Below are 13,924 nucleotides of genomic sequence, written 5' to 3'. Positions count from 1 at the left end.
TGGCTCCCTGCAAGTTTCTCTGTCTGCAAACACAAGTTTTGCCTAGCGTATGAATTACAGTATTACACTTAGTAACCACAGATGTTTTGATAGCCTGAAACAGCGACTGCTCCAAACAGATGGGAGTCGGGAAGCTGTTCAAAACAACAGACCGGTCCTGGAGGTGAAGACAGACACACAGGGATTGGGCAGGACAGACCGGTAGAGAACATACCTGGGCATGTCATACATTCATGGTTGGATGCAGACCAGCAGTGTTTAGGAAGCTGGCAGATGAAGGGGAGCCAAAGCCACTACCTTGTCATGTAACAGCTGCTGTGACCCTGAGGAAGGCAGGCAGGGAACTATCCTGTTAGGAACCACTGCATGAGGCACAGGCCCTGGGCACAGGCTGAGGAGCCCCTGGGACAGGGCCAGAAAGTTCTGTTTCATGGAACTGATATAGGGTGCCCAAATGTAGGAGCCCCGCTCACGGTCCTCCCGCCCCCGATATCCATGGATGGGAGCAGGAAGTAAAAGCAAGACAAGAAACCCTACCCCGAATCAAATGAGTCCTGGGCTGTGTTCAAGTTCACCAAGCCCTTGGCAGCCGTGTGTCTTAGTAACACGCAAGGCTTTAAGTCGTGAATCAGTGAAACCTGGCCCTAAACTGACTCAAAAAGTCACCTGACCAAGCCTACTTCTTCGGACCAGAAATTCTGGTCCACTCCTTTGTATTGAGGGCCTTGCAATACCTCTCCACAGCCACATGGGGGCAGACGAGAGGCCGTCCCCCGAGACGACCGGGACTCAGGGGAGACAGTGTGACAATGTGTCCTGCCTGCTGTGTGGATGGGACTGGGAACCTGTTGGGAACCCAGGACCCCTGCCAGTCTCCTGGGACCGAGTAATAGGATAAAGATGTCTCCAGACTCTTACAGGGATGTTCCTGGTCCTTTCGAGTTTAACCTGAGGTTGTCTGGTGTAAGGGGCCAGACAACCAATAACGGGCGGCGGTCCCTTCCTCCTAGCTTACCTGGAGCTAGGAGTTATGTTTAGTATATGTGTATGTCTGTTCGTGCGCGAGCGTGTATAGGTCAGAGGATATAACTCGCTAGAGTAAAGTCTCTCCTTTTACTGCATGGATGCTAGGGTTCAAACTCAGATAATTACACTTGACGGCAATCGCCTTTACCCACTGAACCATTTTGCAGGCACTCCTCTGTATTTCGAGATAGGTTCTCCGCTGAGTTGCCCATTCTGCTTTGTAGTACAGAATTTGAACTCAGAACGCTCCTGCCTCAGGCACCAGGTCCAGTTCAATCTCTCCCCACCCTCAACAGGTATCACCTTTCTGTTTCTTTATAACTCTTGGTTCTCAGGCTCCGCCCTAGGTAGTCTTCCCTCACAACTGTTACCATCTCCCAGGCTTGTTTATTTTACTAGGTGGCTCTCGCCCTCCTCCAAGAACCAAAGCATCTTACTCAAGAAATATTTATGAATTACCCAATGAGAGGAGGGATTGGAGTTCAGTGGTGGGACAGATCAGGAAGTCTTCCGGGGAGGAGTGGAGGCAGTCAATTACCAGAGTGGGAGGAGGGCCTGCTGTGATGCTGGGTTTCCGGGAGTGTGGTGATCCTCTGCCCTAAGGGACCCGACCCGGGACTTCCCTCCGTTCTGATTCTAATTGCCCGCACCCTCTCCTGAGACCCTGGGTTTCCTTTCTCCATGGATTCCCCCATCTGTCCCTGATGTCCCTGAGTATCTGGTGTCCCACGAGGCTGGCTTCTGTCCCAGAGCATGTCATGATGTAGCAATCAGGGCTGGGCCTCACCTCCTACCCACATTCAAGTTCGGTCACATTTGGAGTGGGGTGGGGGCAGGTGGTGAGAAAACAGAGGTTTACTGGTGTACTCCGTGGAGGAACAGAAATAACTAGACCTAGAGATGTGGTTACAGTCAGTGGGACCCCCATCACTCTGCATTCATTCAAAGCAGAGGGGAATCCTGGGAGACACCCTCTGTGGGTAGAGGAAGGCCGGGGTATGGAGAGGGACACCCAGACCAGTACTCAACATAAAATGTCACTCTTGGAAATTTATCCCGGCTGAACCTATCTTTCCAGTTGCTTGGACGGCTGGGGCAGGTGGATGGAACGTTCAGCCTGGGAAGTGTGTGTGTGTGTGTGTGTGTGTGTGTGTGTGAGAGAGAGAGAGAGAGAGAGAGAAAGAGAGAGAGAGAGAGAGAGAGAGAGTGTTCATGCATGGGTGCAACACATATGCATGCTCATGTCTGAGTGTTGGCCAGGAGACACTCTTGGGGCCGTCCATTTTGACTTTGAGACAGGGTCTCTCACTGGCTTATTAAGTAGGTTAGGGAGGCTGACAACATTGAGCCCAGAAATGGCAAGCCCAGGAATCCACGCTGCTAGGCAGATACATCAATTCTAGGGATCCATGAACAAGCAGTTTACTGAGCACTCTCTCTCCAGCCCCTGGTCTAAGAACCTAAATGACACCCCATTTCAAAAGCAAAAGGAATTGACAAGATGGCTTGGCTCAGAGAAAGCCAGAACTGGCTCCTCAAAGTTGTCTTCTGATCTGTGTGTGTGTGTGCACACACAGACACACACACCACATATATACACAGAACCCCCCAAACACATACAACCCATATACACACACACCACACACACACACACACACACACACACACACACAAATACACAACCCTATATATATACCACACATACACATACCACACACACCACACACACATACACACAGACCATACACACACACAGACCATACACACACACACACCCCCAAACACACCACACACATGAACCATACATACACACAAAACACACACACATATATATCACACACATGCCAGGCACACACCACATACATCATGCACACACATACACAACATACACATATACCACATGCTCACATATGCCCCCCAGACACACCACACATATAAACCACACACATATATACCACACACATGCCATGCACACATCACATACATCATGCATGCACACACATACATAACACACACACACACACAAATACTTGTAGAATTTTTAAAAAGCTGAGGATGTATGTGGCTCAGTAACAGAGCCTCGCTGAGCCTGTACAGAACCCAGGGTCCAACTCCCAGCACCATAAAATAAACACGGCGTTCAAATGCTCTGGAAGGTGACCCATGGAGACAAGTCATCAGGCCAGTGCAGCCAGCCTTTACCTCTGCAAGGGATCAGAATTCCTTCGGCTGAACACCTGAGTAGACCACCTTGTGTTTAGAGGCGTTTCGTCTCTACAGCCACAAACCTGGGGTCCGGACGAGAGGACTGACTTTGGTTGATTAAAAGCTGTGTCTGTTTTCTGAGATAGGATCTTGTTACGTAGTCAAGGCTGGCCTCGAGCTCTCCAGGCCCCGATGGCCACCACACTCAGCCAGAATATTACCTTCAAAGACAAGCTTGATGTGGGAAGATGAGTTTCCTAGGTGAAACATCTGGAAACTGCAGTAAGTAATTGTGGGTTCATTGTCCCACACGCAGTTGCCGAGTGCCAGCATGGGTTGCTTACTCCCGTGCTGCTGTCCAGTGCTGGGGATTGAACTCGGAGCCTGGACATGCAAGCCACACCCAGACCCCCTGGCCGCTGGATCCCAGGCCCCTGCGTTACCCCTGAGCTCCATCCTCAGCCCTCTATCACTTTGGAGTCAAGATCTCACTAGGTTGCTATGGTTGGCCTTGAACTCACTCAGTAACCCAGGTAGACCTTGAGCCTCATCCTCCTGCCTCAGCCTCTGGAGCACCTGGGATGATCGGCATTCAGCTCTGCTTGGCTAGTTCCTTCTCTTCTGGCCAAGGGGGCTATTAAGTCTGCCCTGTGCCTTCAGGTCAAGGGCCTAATTCATACAAATGCTAAAGCCCTTTGAGGGATATTATGGAGTAATGGTTATCAGAGACGCAGCTCAGGTCTTGGAATTCCATGGCTTTCATGCTGACCTACACACACACACACACACACAGAGAGAGAGAGACACCAGCCGTGAGACCTCTACTAAATTATTTAACCTTCATATTTGCCATGGCTCCCCCACCCACAGAATGTGGGTAATTATAGTGCCTGCTTCCCTGGACTTCTGATTACTCGATGAGATCATGGACTCAGAATATTTAGCACAAGGCCTGCCGCAAAGTCAGGATGGGCAATGGTATTGGTATCATTGTGTGCAAAAACAAAAACAAACCATTATGGAGATCTCAATACGCTACAAAAGCCCTGCCACAGAGCTGAGCCCAGGGCCAGGTGGAGATGCCAGGGTGGTATTTGGTGTTGGCTCTGTGCTCCAGTAGGCGAGCTTGCATATCAAGTTGGGGTTGAAATTGGATTCCGCCATTAGCATGTCTAAATGGAGCCGATTTGCATAATATCTGTTCTCTTTTGTCTGGTTCTTCCACTTCTTCAAGAGCCTGGTTCACTTGCCCGCTCTCTATCACTGGCTCTCCTGGGAGCTTTGCAGGCACTGCTAATTAAGTTAAACAGAATGATTCTACCTGCCGGCAAAAAACCGTGTCCTCCAGAAAACCCTAGGGCAGGCACTCTCCACCAGCTGTTTATTCTCTTTTCCGTCCCCTCCAGGAGTGTCAGATGAATGTGATGTCCATGGTCACATGGTCATTATGGGAGAAGGGAGTTCCCCAAGGCTGTGTTCTCCTATGGTTTGGGCAAAATGGAAGATGCTCTGGGCCTTTGGGAGAGGCTTCGTGAAGCTAAAGAGGGCTCTGGGATGTAGGGCAGCGGGGACTGCAGTACCAGTCTCTGGACTTCACAAGATTCCTCCCACCCCAGGCCTGCCTACTGTGTGTGTGTTGTTGCCTCAAGTTGGGGTAAGGAACCCAACCCTCAGATAAGCGACTCTCTGGCAGGACAGTGTTCGTCTCTGTCCCAGCACCGGCCTGTGACACCGGTTGGGCCATCTGGACCTCATTGCAGAGAAGTTCGTCATCAGGTTCTTTTGTCACTTTGGGGTGATCCCACTCAGGTGCTCAGGGTGGGGTGGGAAACGGGATTATTTGGGGACACAGAACAAGTGCTAGGCAGTCAGGGCAGCTCTGGTCCTCTTGGGGGGGGTGTCTCTGGGACATTTGCTCCTGCTTCTTGTCTTCCTCAGTCGTCTGTGTGGAATCCCAGGGCAACAGCTGGATAATATGCAGGGTCCGGGTCTGAGAGAGCAAAGCACAGAGTTAGAGCAGGGGATGGGTGCGGTTCTAATGCTCCTAATCTCCACTGCAGTGTGTGAGGCATGGTGTGGTGGATAGAAAGAGGGTTAGTGAGTACACAGTGCCTGGCCCGGGGCTATAGCTCACTTGATAGAATGCTTGCCTAATGTGCACAAGGCCCTGGGTTTGAGTCCCACCATTGCATAAAGCAGATGTAGCAGTGTAATGTTTCAGCAGGAAGCAGAGGCAGGAGGGTCAGAAGTTCAAGGTCATCCTTGGGGCATGGCTAGAGAGCCTTGGATATATGTGTGTGTGTGTGTGTGTGTGTATGTGTGTGTGTGTGTGTGTATACCCCCCTAATCCATATACACACCATACACATACACACACACACACACACACACACACACACACACACATAATATAGATATATATGAGTATATATGAGACCTAAGAAATAAGTTTAAGGCCAGCCTGGCTAGAGAGCCTTGGATATCTGTGTGTGTGTGTGTGTGTGTGTGTGTGTACCCCCCATCCATATATAACACACACACACACACACACACAAAATATACATATAAATGAGACCTAAGAAATTAGGGATAATGGGAGCAACAAGGTTGAGTTCTGAGAATTGGAGAAGAGGATGAAGGAACAGTTTGGCCAACTGTGGGGATGCATGTGAATTGCCTCAGTACCTAGAAGCAGAGGAGAAGGCTCGGGAGTTCAAGGTTGTCCTTGTCAATCAGCTGGGGCTACCTGAGACCCTATTGCCAAAGTTGCAAGGAAAGAAAGGAAGGGAGGAAGGAGGAAGATGAAAGGCTTGGCCAGATGCCCGGAGGAGGAAATGTCATGATCAGTAAAGGAGTCCAAGTCATCCAGCCAGTACCAGGGGAGAAAAAGAAGTAAACTGGAGAGGCAGGTGGAGTCTGCATCATTGAAGGCCTTATGCCAGCCCAACGGCTTTAGATGGATTTGTCAGGGTGGGGGACACAGAGTGACTGAGAGGGAAAAAGAGATGAAGGACAGATTGCTTGGGTGCCAGGTCTTACAGGGACAGGCTCAACCTGATTCCATCCCATTACCCTGTGTAGGAACAGACCTACGGCAGCCTCACCTTGCAAGAGCCTGGGGAGTAATGAGAATTGAGAAATCAAAGATATACTGAGAACAGTGTCTGCCTCCTCCTCCCGGAGCCCCAGGGGTGGGCGACATGATCTGGGGATGAGTCACTAGGGTGGGGACCCCACTCCTTTTCATAGCTACCTCCTTGCTAATATAAAGAGCTGTTGGGGAGGCCCCGCCTCAGAGCACCCCAAAACGGACACCATGAAGATCCCAATTCTTCCAGCCGTGGCTCTTCTCTCTCTTCTGGCTTTGCATGTCCAGGGAGCAGCCCTGGGGCCTCCTACGGTAATCACAATAATCACTCGGGTGCCGGAGATTTTAGACCTGTTACCCGGCTGCCCCTCGGGGCTTCCGTCCATTCGTGGAGTAGTGACTCGTTATCTGTTGGCTGTGCTCTGGCAACTGAAGAGCGGCTGGGGTCCTGAGGATGGAGAAAAGGAGGAAGAAGGAAGGGGAGAGTGTGGGGATGTGGCTTGGTGGAAAAAGAGGGGAATGGCAGTAACTCTGGGAAGAATGGTAAAGTGGGGTGGGGGAAACCAGAAGCGGAGGTGGGTCATTGGGATCCCCCTAATCCAGCTTCCCTTCTTTTCTAACCCTCGAAGTAGCTTCCAGATGATGGGGGAGGCTCCCTGCTGGTCTAGACTCCTTATGATCGTGTCCCTAGGCAGAGAGGACCTCTGGAGTCTCTCTGCTTCTCTCTTATCCTAAGGGAAAGGAAGAAGGTTCTTCCTGCCTTTAACAATCTAAGACAAGTGGCGTCGACTGGATTTGAACAGGTAGCCCTGGGAAAAGCAGTATCTGCTTGGATCTCCAATGGCTTTGGCCAGTCTGCTACAAGAATCTGTACTTGCCAAGAATTAGCCGAGAGTAGTGTAAGCCCAGTTGTGACCCTAGCACTTGAGATGCTGAGACAGGAGGCTCAGGAGACTGAGGTTCATTTGGGCTGCATAATTGAACCCTGTCCTTGGTTTTTTTTTTTTTTATGAGTTTAGTTTTAATTAAGCATGTATGATGTGTCTCTGTGTGTGCATGAACATGCCAACAGCCACGGAGACCAGAAGAGTGTGCTTACTGAAGCTAGAGTTACAGGTAGTTTGTGAGGCCCCTAATGCAGAAGCAGTGGGTGTTCTTAACCTGTGAGCCATCACTTCAGACCTCCTCCTGCCTGTGCTGAGTCCAGACTTAAAAACAAATATGTCAAACGGCTGAGCTCGGCGCACTATGACTCTGCCCGGAGGGCCACATGTTTGTGACCTCTGTGGTGCAGAGGAAGAGATAAGGAGGTCCGAAAGACGGAGGGACGGGGGTCTTTAGGGATGGAGAAAGTTATATTTAGAAAATAGAAGACTTTAGTATTGGTGGCAAGTGAGCCAGATGGTAAACTAGCCACAGCCTACGAGAAGCAGGCAGCTTACCCTAGGGGCTTGGCTTCTGCCAGCGCCCGTGTCCTCACCCAGCCAGGCAGCAAACATAGGTGTTTTGGCATACAGAAAATCAATAGCCAAACAATACTAGCTGGTTTTGTTAGCTGGAGCTCCTTCCCCATCTTTTCTACCTACCAACCAGCAACTGGGTGTACTGGACCAGAATGGGGCTGGCAATGGGGCCCCAGCGAGAGATAATGTGCAGGTGCCTCTTGAGGGGCAGTTGGCAGAGGAAGAAGAAAGAGGGGTGTCAGGGAGAAAGGCTCACCACTGACACCTCTTCTGTCACCCTCTTCAGGAAGATCCCACCTACAGTAACTACCCTACAGGAACAGAGGTAAACACCTACCTGCCTTTCCTTCTCCAGAGTCCCAGTGTCCCACCTCTGTCCCCCTGGTGGCTTCTCTAACTCCCTGCTTTTTTTTTTTTTTTTTTTGCCTAGGGCCTTAATGAGTTCCTGAACTTTAACAAGTTACAGTCTGTGAGTATCCTAGAGTAACCCCATGGCTTGTCCCGCCTCCTAGAGAAGACAGCTTGTAAAATTTCTGGGCCCACCTTCATCTTTTCCAGAGGGCTGGGCAAAGCTTGGGTTTCCTCTAGAACTGACCAGCTTCTGGCCTCTCCCCTTCCCCCCCCCCCCACAGGCCTTTAAGTCGGATGACTTCTTGAATTGGCACGCCCTCAGTGATGTAAGTGTTGGGCTGTACTTGAGAGACAGGTGTGGTGAAGCATGCCTGTAATCCCAGCACTCCAGTGCCTGGGTGGGAGGATCGTGAGTTCAAGGCCAGCCTAGGGTACATAGTTAAAGTCCTCAAGAAAACAAACAAACAAACAAACAAACTGAGGTTTATGTAAACCAGGAAAGCTGAATCTTTGGCCTAGCTAGGCCTGGCATTTGTATTTCTTGGCTCTGTGCTTTCTGTGTGAAACCCCCACAAATGTCTGGTTCTGTGAGCCTCGGTGTTCTCGTCTGCAAAGTGGGCACAAAGACAAGTGCTTTTCCTGAAGAGGTTGCTGTCACACCTAAATAAAAGCATGTTTGCACAGCAGCTAGTACCAAGCAGACACAGAACGACAGTTCCAGAACGTGGGGCTCTTACTAGGATTATAAACCAAAAGCACTGTGCCACACTGGTGAGCGCAGGGTGTGAATTACTGATTCCTGTTCATTCAGTATTTACTGGTCCTTGCTCACTGAGTTTCCACTGGTACCTGTTCATTCAGTGAGTGCTTACTGCTGACCCGGCTCCCTCCTCTCCTTTTAGATGTTCAAAAAGGCACTACCCTTCATTAACTGGGAATTCTTCCCTAAGGTAAGAGCGGTTTACCTTCAGAAGTTAGGGAGAATGGGGTGAGGGGAGGGGTGGGGAGGATGAATGGAAGAGGAAGCTTTCCCCATAGCTCAGAGCCATCTTAGCTACTGTAGTCAGACAACTGGAAATCCAGGCCAGGCTGAGAACCGGTTCCTACCAAAGGCCCACCCACCCTGGCTTGATTATAGGGATTTCCAACCCGGGGTGGGGAGGGTCCACAACCTCACCTGGCACCCCTTGCCCTTCAGGTGAAAGGACTGAGAAGCGCAGTTCCTGACTCCCAGTGACCATTCTCTTTAAGACCTAGGATCTAGGCTGACCCCACTAGAAGAAGAGGCAAGTGTGGAATCCGAAGCGCATCCCATGATAAATCTCCCCTGGCTCAGTACCGTCAATAAACTGTTTTCCACTCAAGTGGCTCCTGAGTTTGTGTTTCTGTCCTTATCCCACTGGGCTCAGGAGAAGAATTAAGGCTGGTAGGGAGAGCCCCGAGTTTTCGGAGGCCGGTCAGGAGGTAGACGGGAAGTGGTAAGGGAAACGGGAAGGTACGGAATTCAGCTTGCACAGTGAAGCTCCTGAGTCAGGTTTCTAGAGCTTGTTCACGAGTTACCTGCCAACCGGCGTTGCGGGACACGCCACAGATCCGCCTGTCCGAGAACAATGGATGGGAGCATTCAAGAGCTGAAGAAACCAGGTGGTCTTAGGGGTGGGGGATGCCGATTGGAGGGGAGGGCTGTGACGTCATCAACGAGCTGCACAGGCTCCATCCAATGCCCAGGCCCTTCATAGGGCACCTGTTGGGAGAATGGTGTTTTAGTGTCACCTGTGGGTGACGTTTTTTGACTCTTTGAACAAGACACCTGTGCAGGTCTAAGTGAAGAGATCGGTGGCTTCGATTAGTTTGAGCCGGGTCAGACGGGTGTGCAGATCCTTAAAACAACTTTGTATTCTCAAGAATATCCAGCAGTAGGGGGTCTGCCTCTAGCTAAATTGGAATGTGTGTTCATAGCGGTGACACTCGGCAGGGAAGATGGTACTTTATTGTTTAGCCAAGTGGCTTCTAAAAAATCACTAATGAAAGGTAGCAGCCTGAGTCAACTAGAAGATAGGGGATTTATTCAATCGATAAAAACAGTCAGGGTGATGGGCTGGCGCGCGCGTGCGCGTATGTGCCTGCGTGCATATATGTGAGTTCTCTCACTGAACTCATCAGGGATCCGCCCATTCCTTCTTACCCCATGTCTAGTGCCAGGGTTACAGACATGCGCAAACAAACCCAACTTTCAAAAGGGTGCTGGGGATTTCAACTCCCATCTTTGCCCTTGAGTCTCAGGAACTTTATAGACTGAGCGGTCTCCCCCAGCCCTCTGGTTTGCATCCATCTCTGAATTCATCCCTACATCCATCCCTACATCCATCCCTACATCCATCCCTACATCCATCCCTACATCCATCCCTGCATCCATCCCTGCATCCATCCCTGCATCCATCCCTACATCCATCCCTGTATCCATCCCTACATCCATCCCTACATCCATCCCTGCATCCATCCCTACATCCATCCCTGTATCCATCCCTACATCCATCCCTGCATCCATCCCTGCATCTGTCCCTACATCCATCCCTGCATCTGTCCCTACATCCATCCCTGCATCTGTCCCTACATCCATCCATCCATGCATGCATCTGCTGACAAAACTTGATACCTGCTTTCAGGGTGCTCGAACGTGGATCACTTGTACAGGTGCAGGGAACCAGACCAGCTAACCCATGTGCATGGCCCAGCAGTCAGACTGCTCAAGGCTTTCTTAGAGGCTTTGATGAAATGAAAAAGGACCTTTCATTCTTGTCCAGGAACAAACTTGGCAAGGTGTATCTAAAGAATGAGCCGGGGGGCTGGAGAAATGGCTCAGCGGTTAAGAGTACTGATGGATCTTCCAGTGGTCCTGAGTTCAAATCCCAGCAACCACGTGGTGGCTCACAACCATCTGTAATGAGATCTGATGCCCTCTTCTGGTGTGTCTGAAGACAGATACAGTGTACTCATATATAATAAATAAATCTTTTTTAAAAATGTGACTCACAGGAGTCCAGGTTGCTGTTTCTGGGGACACAACTCTTTCCCCTGGGCTGTGGTTAGCCCTTAGGCAGCTGTGACTCGGACTTCCTGTGTTCTCTGTGCAAACATTGTCTGACTTGGCTCTCTGCTGACTTTGGACATTTCCCTTCAGAAACCAGTATAGAAGATGCTGTCCTTCTTTTAAAAAAATGGTCTTGGCATCAGAAATGGCTCATACAAGGGTTTCTATTGTTGTGAAGAGATACCATGACCAAGGCAACTCTTATAAGGACAACATTTAATTGGGGCTGGCCTACAGTTCCAGAGGTTAAGTTCATTCTCCACATAGTGGTAAGCATACGGACATGGTGCTGGAGAAGGAGCCAAGACTTTTACATCTTGATCCAAAGGCAGCAGCAAATGCCACACAAGGCCTGGCTTTAGCATATGAGACCTCAGTTCACCTCCACCACAGTGACATACCTCCTCCTCAAGGTCACACTTACTCCAGCAAGGTCACATTTCCTAATAGTGACACTCTCTAGGCCAAGAATTCAAACACAGGATTCTATAGGGGCCATACCATACCTATTCAAATCACAAGGGGGGAGAGAGAGGGGGAAGAAGGTACAGAGAGGATAAAAACATTCATAAGACAGGAGTCCTGTAACCCTGAGATTATTGTATTATTATTTATTATTATGTATCTCAAGCTTCCAGTCACAATACACTTGTCTGACTACTGATGTCATTCCATTTATCTGTGTGACCAAAATTGACACTGCAGGCAGCAACATTACTGTGGCCAGGCCGTGGTGAGGTCAGTCAGGGACACAGAGAGGAAAATAAAAACCAAGCAACAACAACAACAAGAAGAAGAAGTTTCACCGTGAAAAAGAAGAACTTTATAGAGTGTGGTCCCAATGCCTCACCAAATCTGTTACTGGACTCCTCAGGCAGAAGTCTGACATTGGATGGTCCTAACACACCATAGTACTCGATGTAAAAAAAAAAAAAAAAAAAAAAAAAAAATATATATATATATATATATATATATATATATATATTTAGTGGTGTAATAATGGGGGTTATCGATCTACTGGGAAGGACTTGGGAGACCAAGCATCCCCAGCCATGTCTTTGAGCTAACAAGAGCTTGGTGGTTCTATCCTAAAGAACCAAAAGGGAGAGATAGGCAGAGACTTGCAGAGTTCGGCCATCTTTGTCAAACCATTGTCTATGACTTCAGAATGGCCACATGGGAACTTCCTTGCAAAGGGGAAAGTTGCTACTGCTTTAGGGAACTTGTGACTGACTCATCACAAGGTGTTTAGACATCAGATCTATTGTTCCTGGATTCTAAGGTGACTGCAAGAGAGAGTGATTCAGAGAGATGGAGCAGGCAGAAAGACAAGAAGGAACTAGTTCGTAGAGATCGAAGGCTAAGATCAGGGATATCTGGATGGTATTCCATGGGAACAGGAAATTAGTTTTGGTGTGTATGTGTGTGTGTGTGTGTGTGTGTGTGTGTGTGTTTGTGAAAGAGAGAGAGAGAGAGAGAGAGAGAGATGGACAGACAGACAGACAGAGACAGAGGGAATCTATGTGAGTGTGGGACATATGTGTAAGGACAGGAGGCATATGCATCTATGCCTATTCATGACAGTCTGAGGAGAGAGTGCCTGGCCCTATCCTTCTCCATCTTGTTCCTTTGAGGCAAGGTGTCTTACTGAGTTGGAGTTAGCCACCAGCCAGCAAGCTCCAGGGATCCTCCAGTTTTGATCCCACAGTGTTAAGTTTATAGACTTGCATGCAGCCAGGTCCAGCTTTTTACATGCTGGGACCTAAACTCAGGTCCTCAGGCTTATGTGACCAGTGTTGTTACCCATTTCTCCAGCTACTGGAACCCGGTAAAGCCTGTAGGTGACAGTTGTTTGGTGCTTTGTCAATTTGATGCCATCTAAAGTCATGTGTGAAAGGGAAACCTCAATTGAGAAGATGTCTCCACCAGGATGCCCGTGGGGGCACTTTCTTCATTGATGATTGATGTGGGAGAGCCCAGTCCACTGTGGGCGGTGCCATCCTTAGGCAGATGGTCATGGGTTGTAAGAGAAAACCACGAGGAGTAAGCCAGAAAGGAGCATCCTCCTGCCCACTATGGTCTCTACTTCAGCTCCAGCCTTTGGGTTCCTACCTTTGCTTCCTCTGCTGATGAACTGTGTCTTGTAAACCAAATAAACCCTTTCCTCCTTAGGTTACTTCCGGTTATGACATTTTTATCTCGGCAATAGAAGGCAAACTTAGACAGCTGGCTGTGCCGTCTCTGTGAATCTCAGAAGCATGCTAGTTGCTCGCCTTGCTGCTTTCCCCTTTGAAGCAGAAGACTGAGGACCAGCTGGAGTTGAACTGTCCATTTTCTTAAATATACTTTTAAGATTTATCTGTTTTATGTGTGTGAGCGCATATTAAAAACGTTGCTCTTTAGATGTGTAAAAACAGTTTAGTCAAGGAACCCCACTATACCCAAGGCTGCACCTGATCAGCACAGCCCACTGTCATCACACAAGACAACCAGACTGGGTCCCAGAACCCCATGACACCCAGTGAACAGTATATAAGCAGAGACCAAGAGCAATGCTCTGCCCTGCACATCTGGAGAAAAGACACCTTGATCTGCTCTGCACATCTGGAGCGTCTCCCCCAGGATCCTGACCCTCGAATCAGACTAATGTTAGCGACTGGACCTGACCTTCAGCTAAGGTAAGTCACACAAGAGGGTAGA

Source organism: Micromys minutus (assembly GCF_963924665.1).
Source record: "Micromys minutus genome assembly, chromosome: 32".
Taxonomy (NCBI): domain Eukaryota; kingdom Metazoa; phylum Chordata; class Mammalia; order Rodentia; family Muridae; genus Micromys; species Micromys minutus.
The sequence above is the reverse complement of the archived record's forward strand: the minus strand, read 5'-3'. Positions refer to the sequence as shown.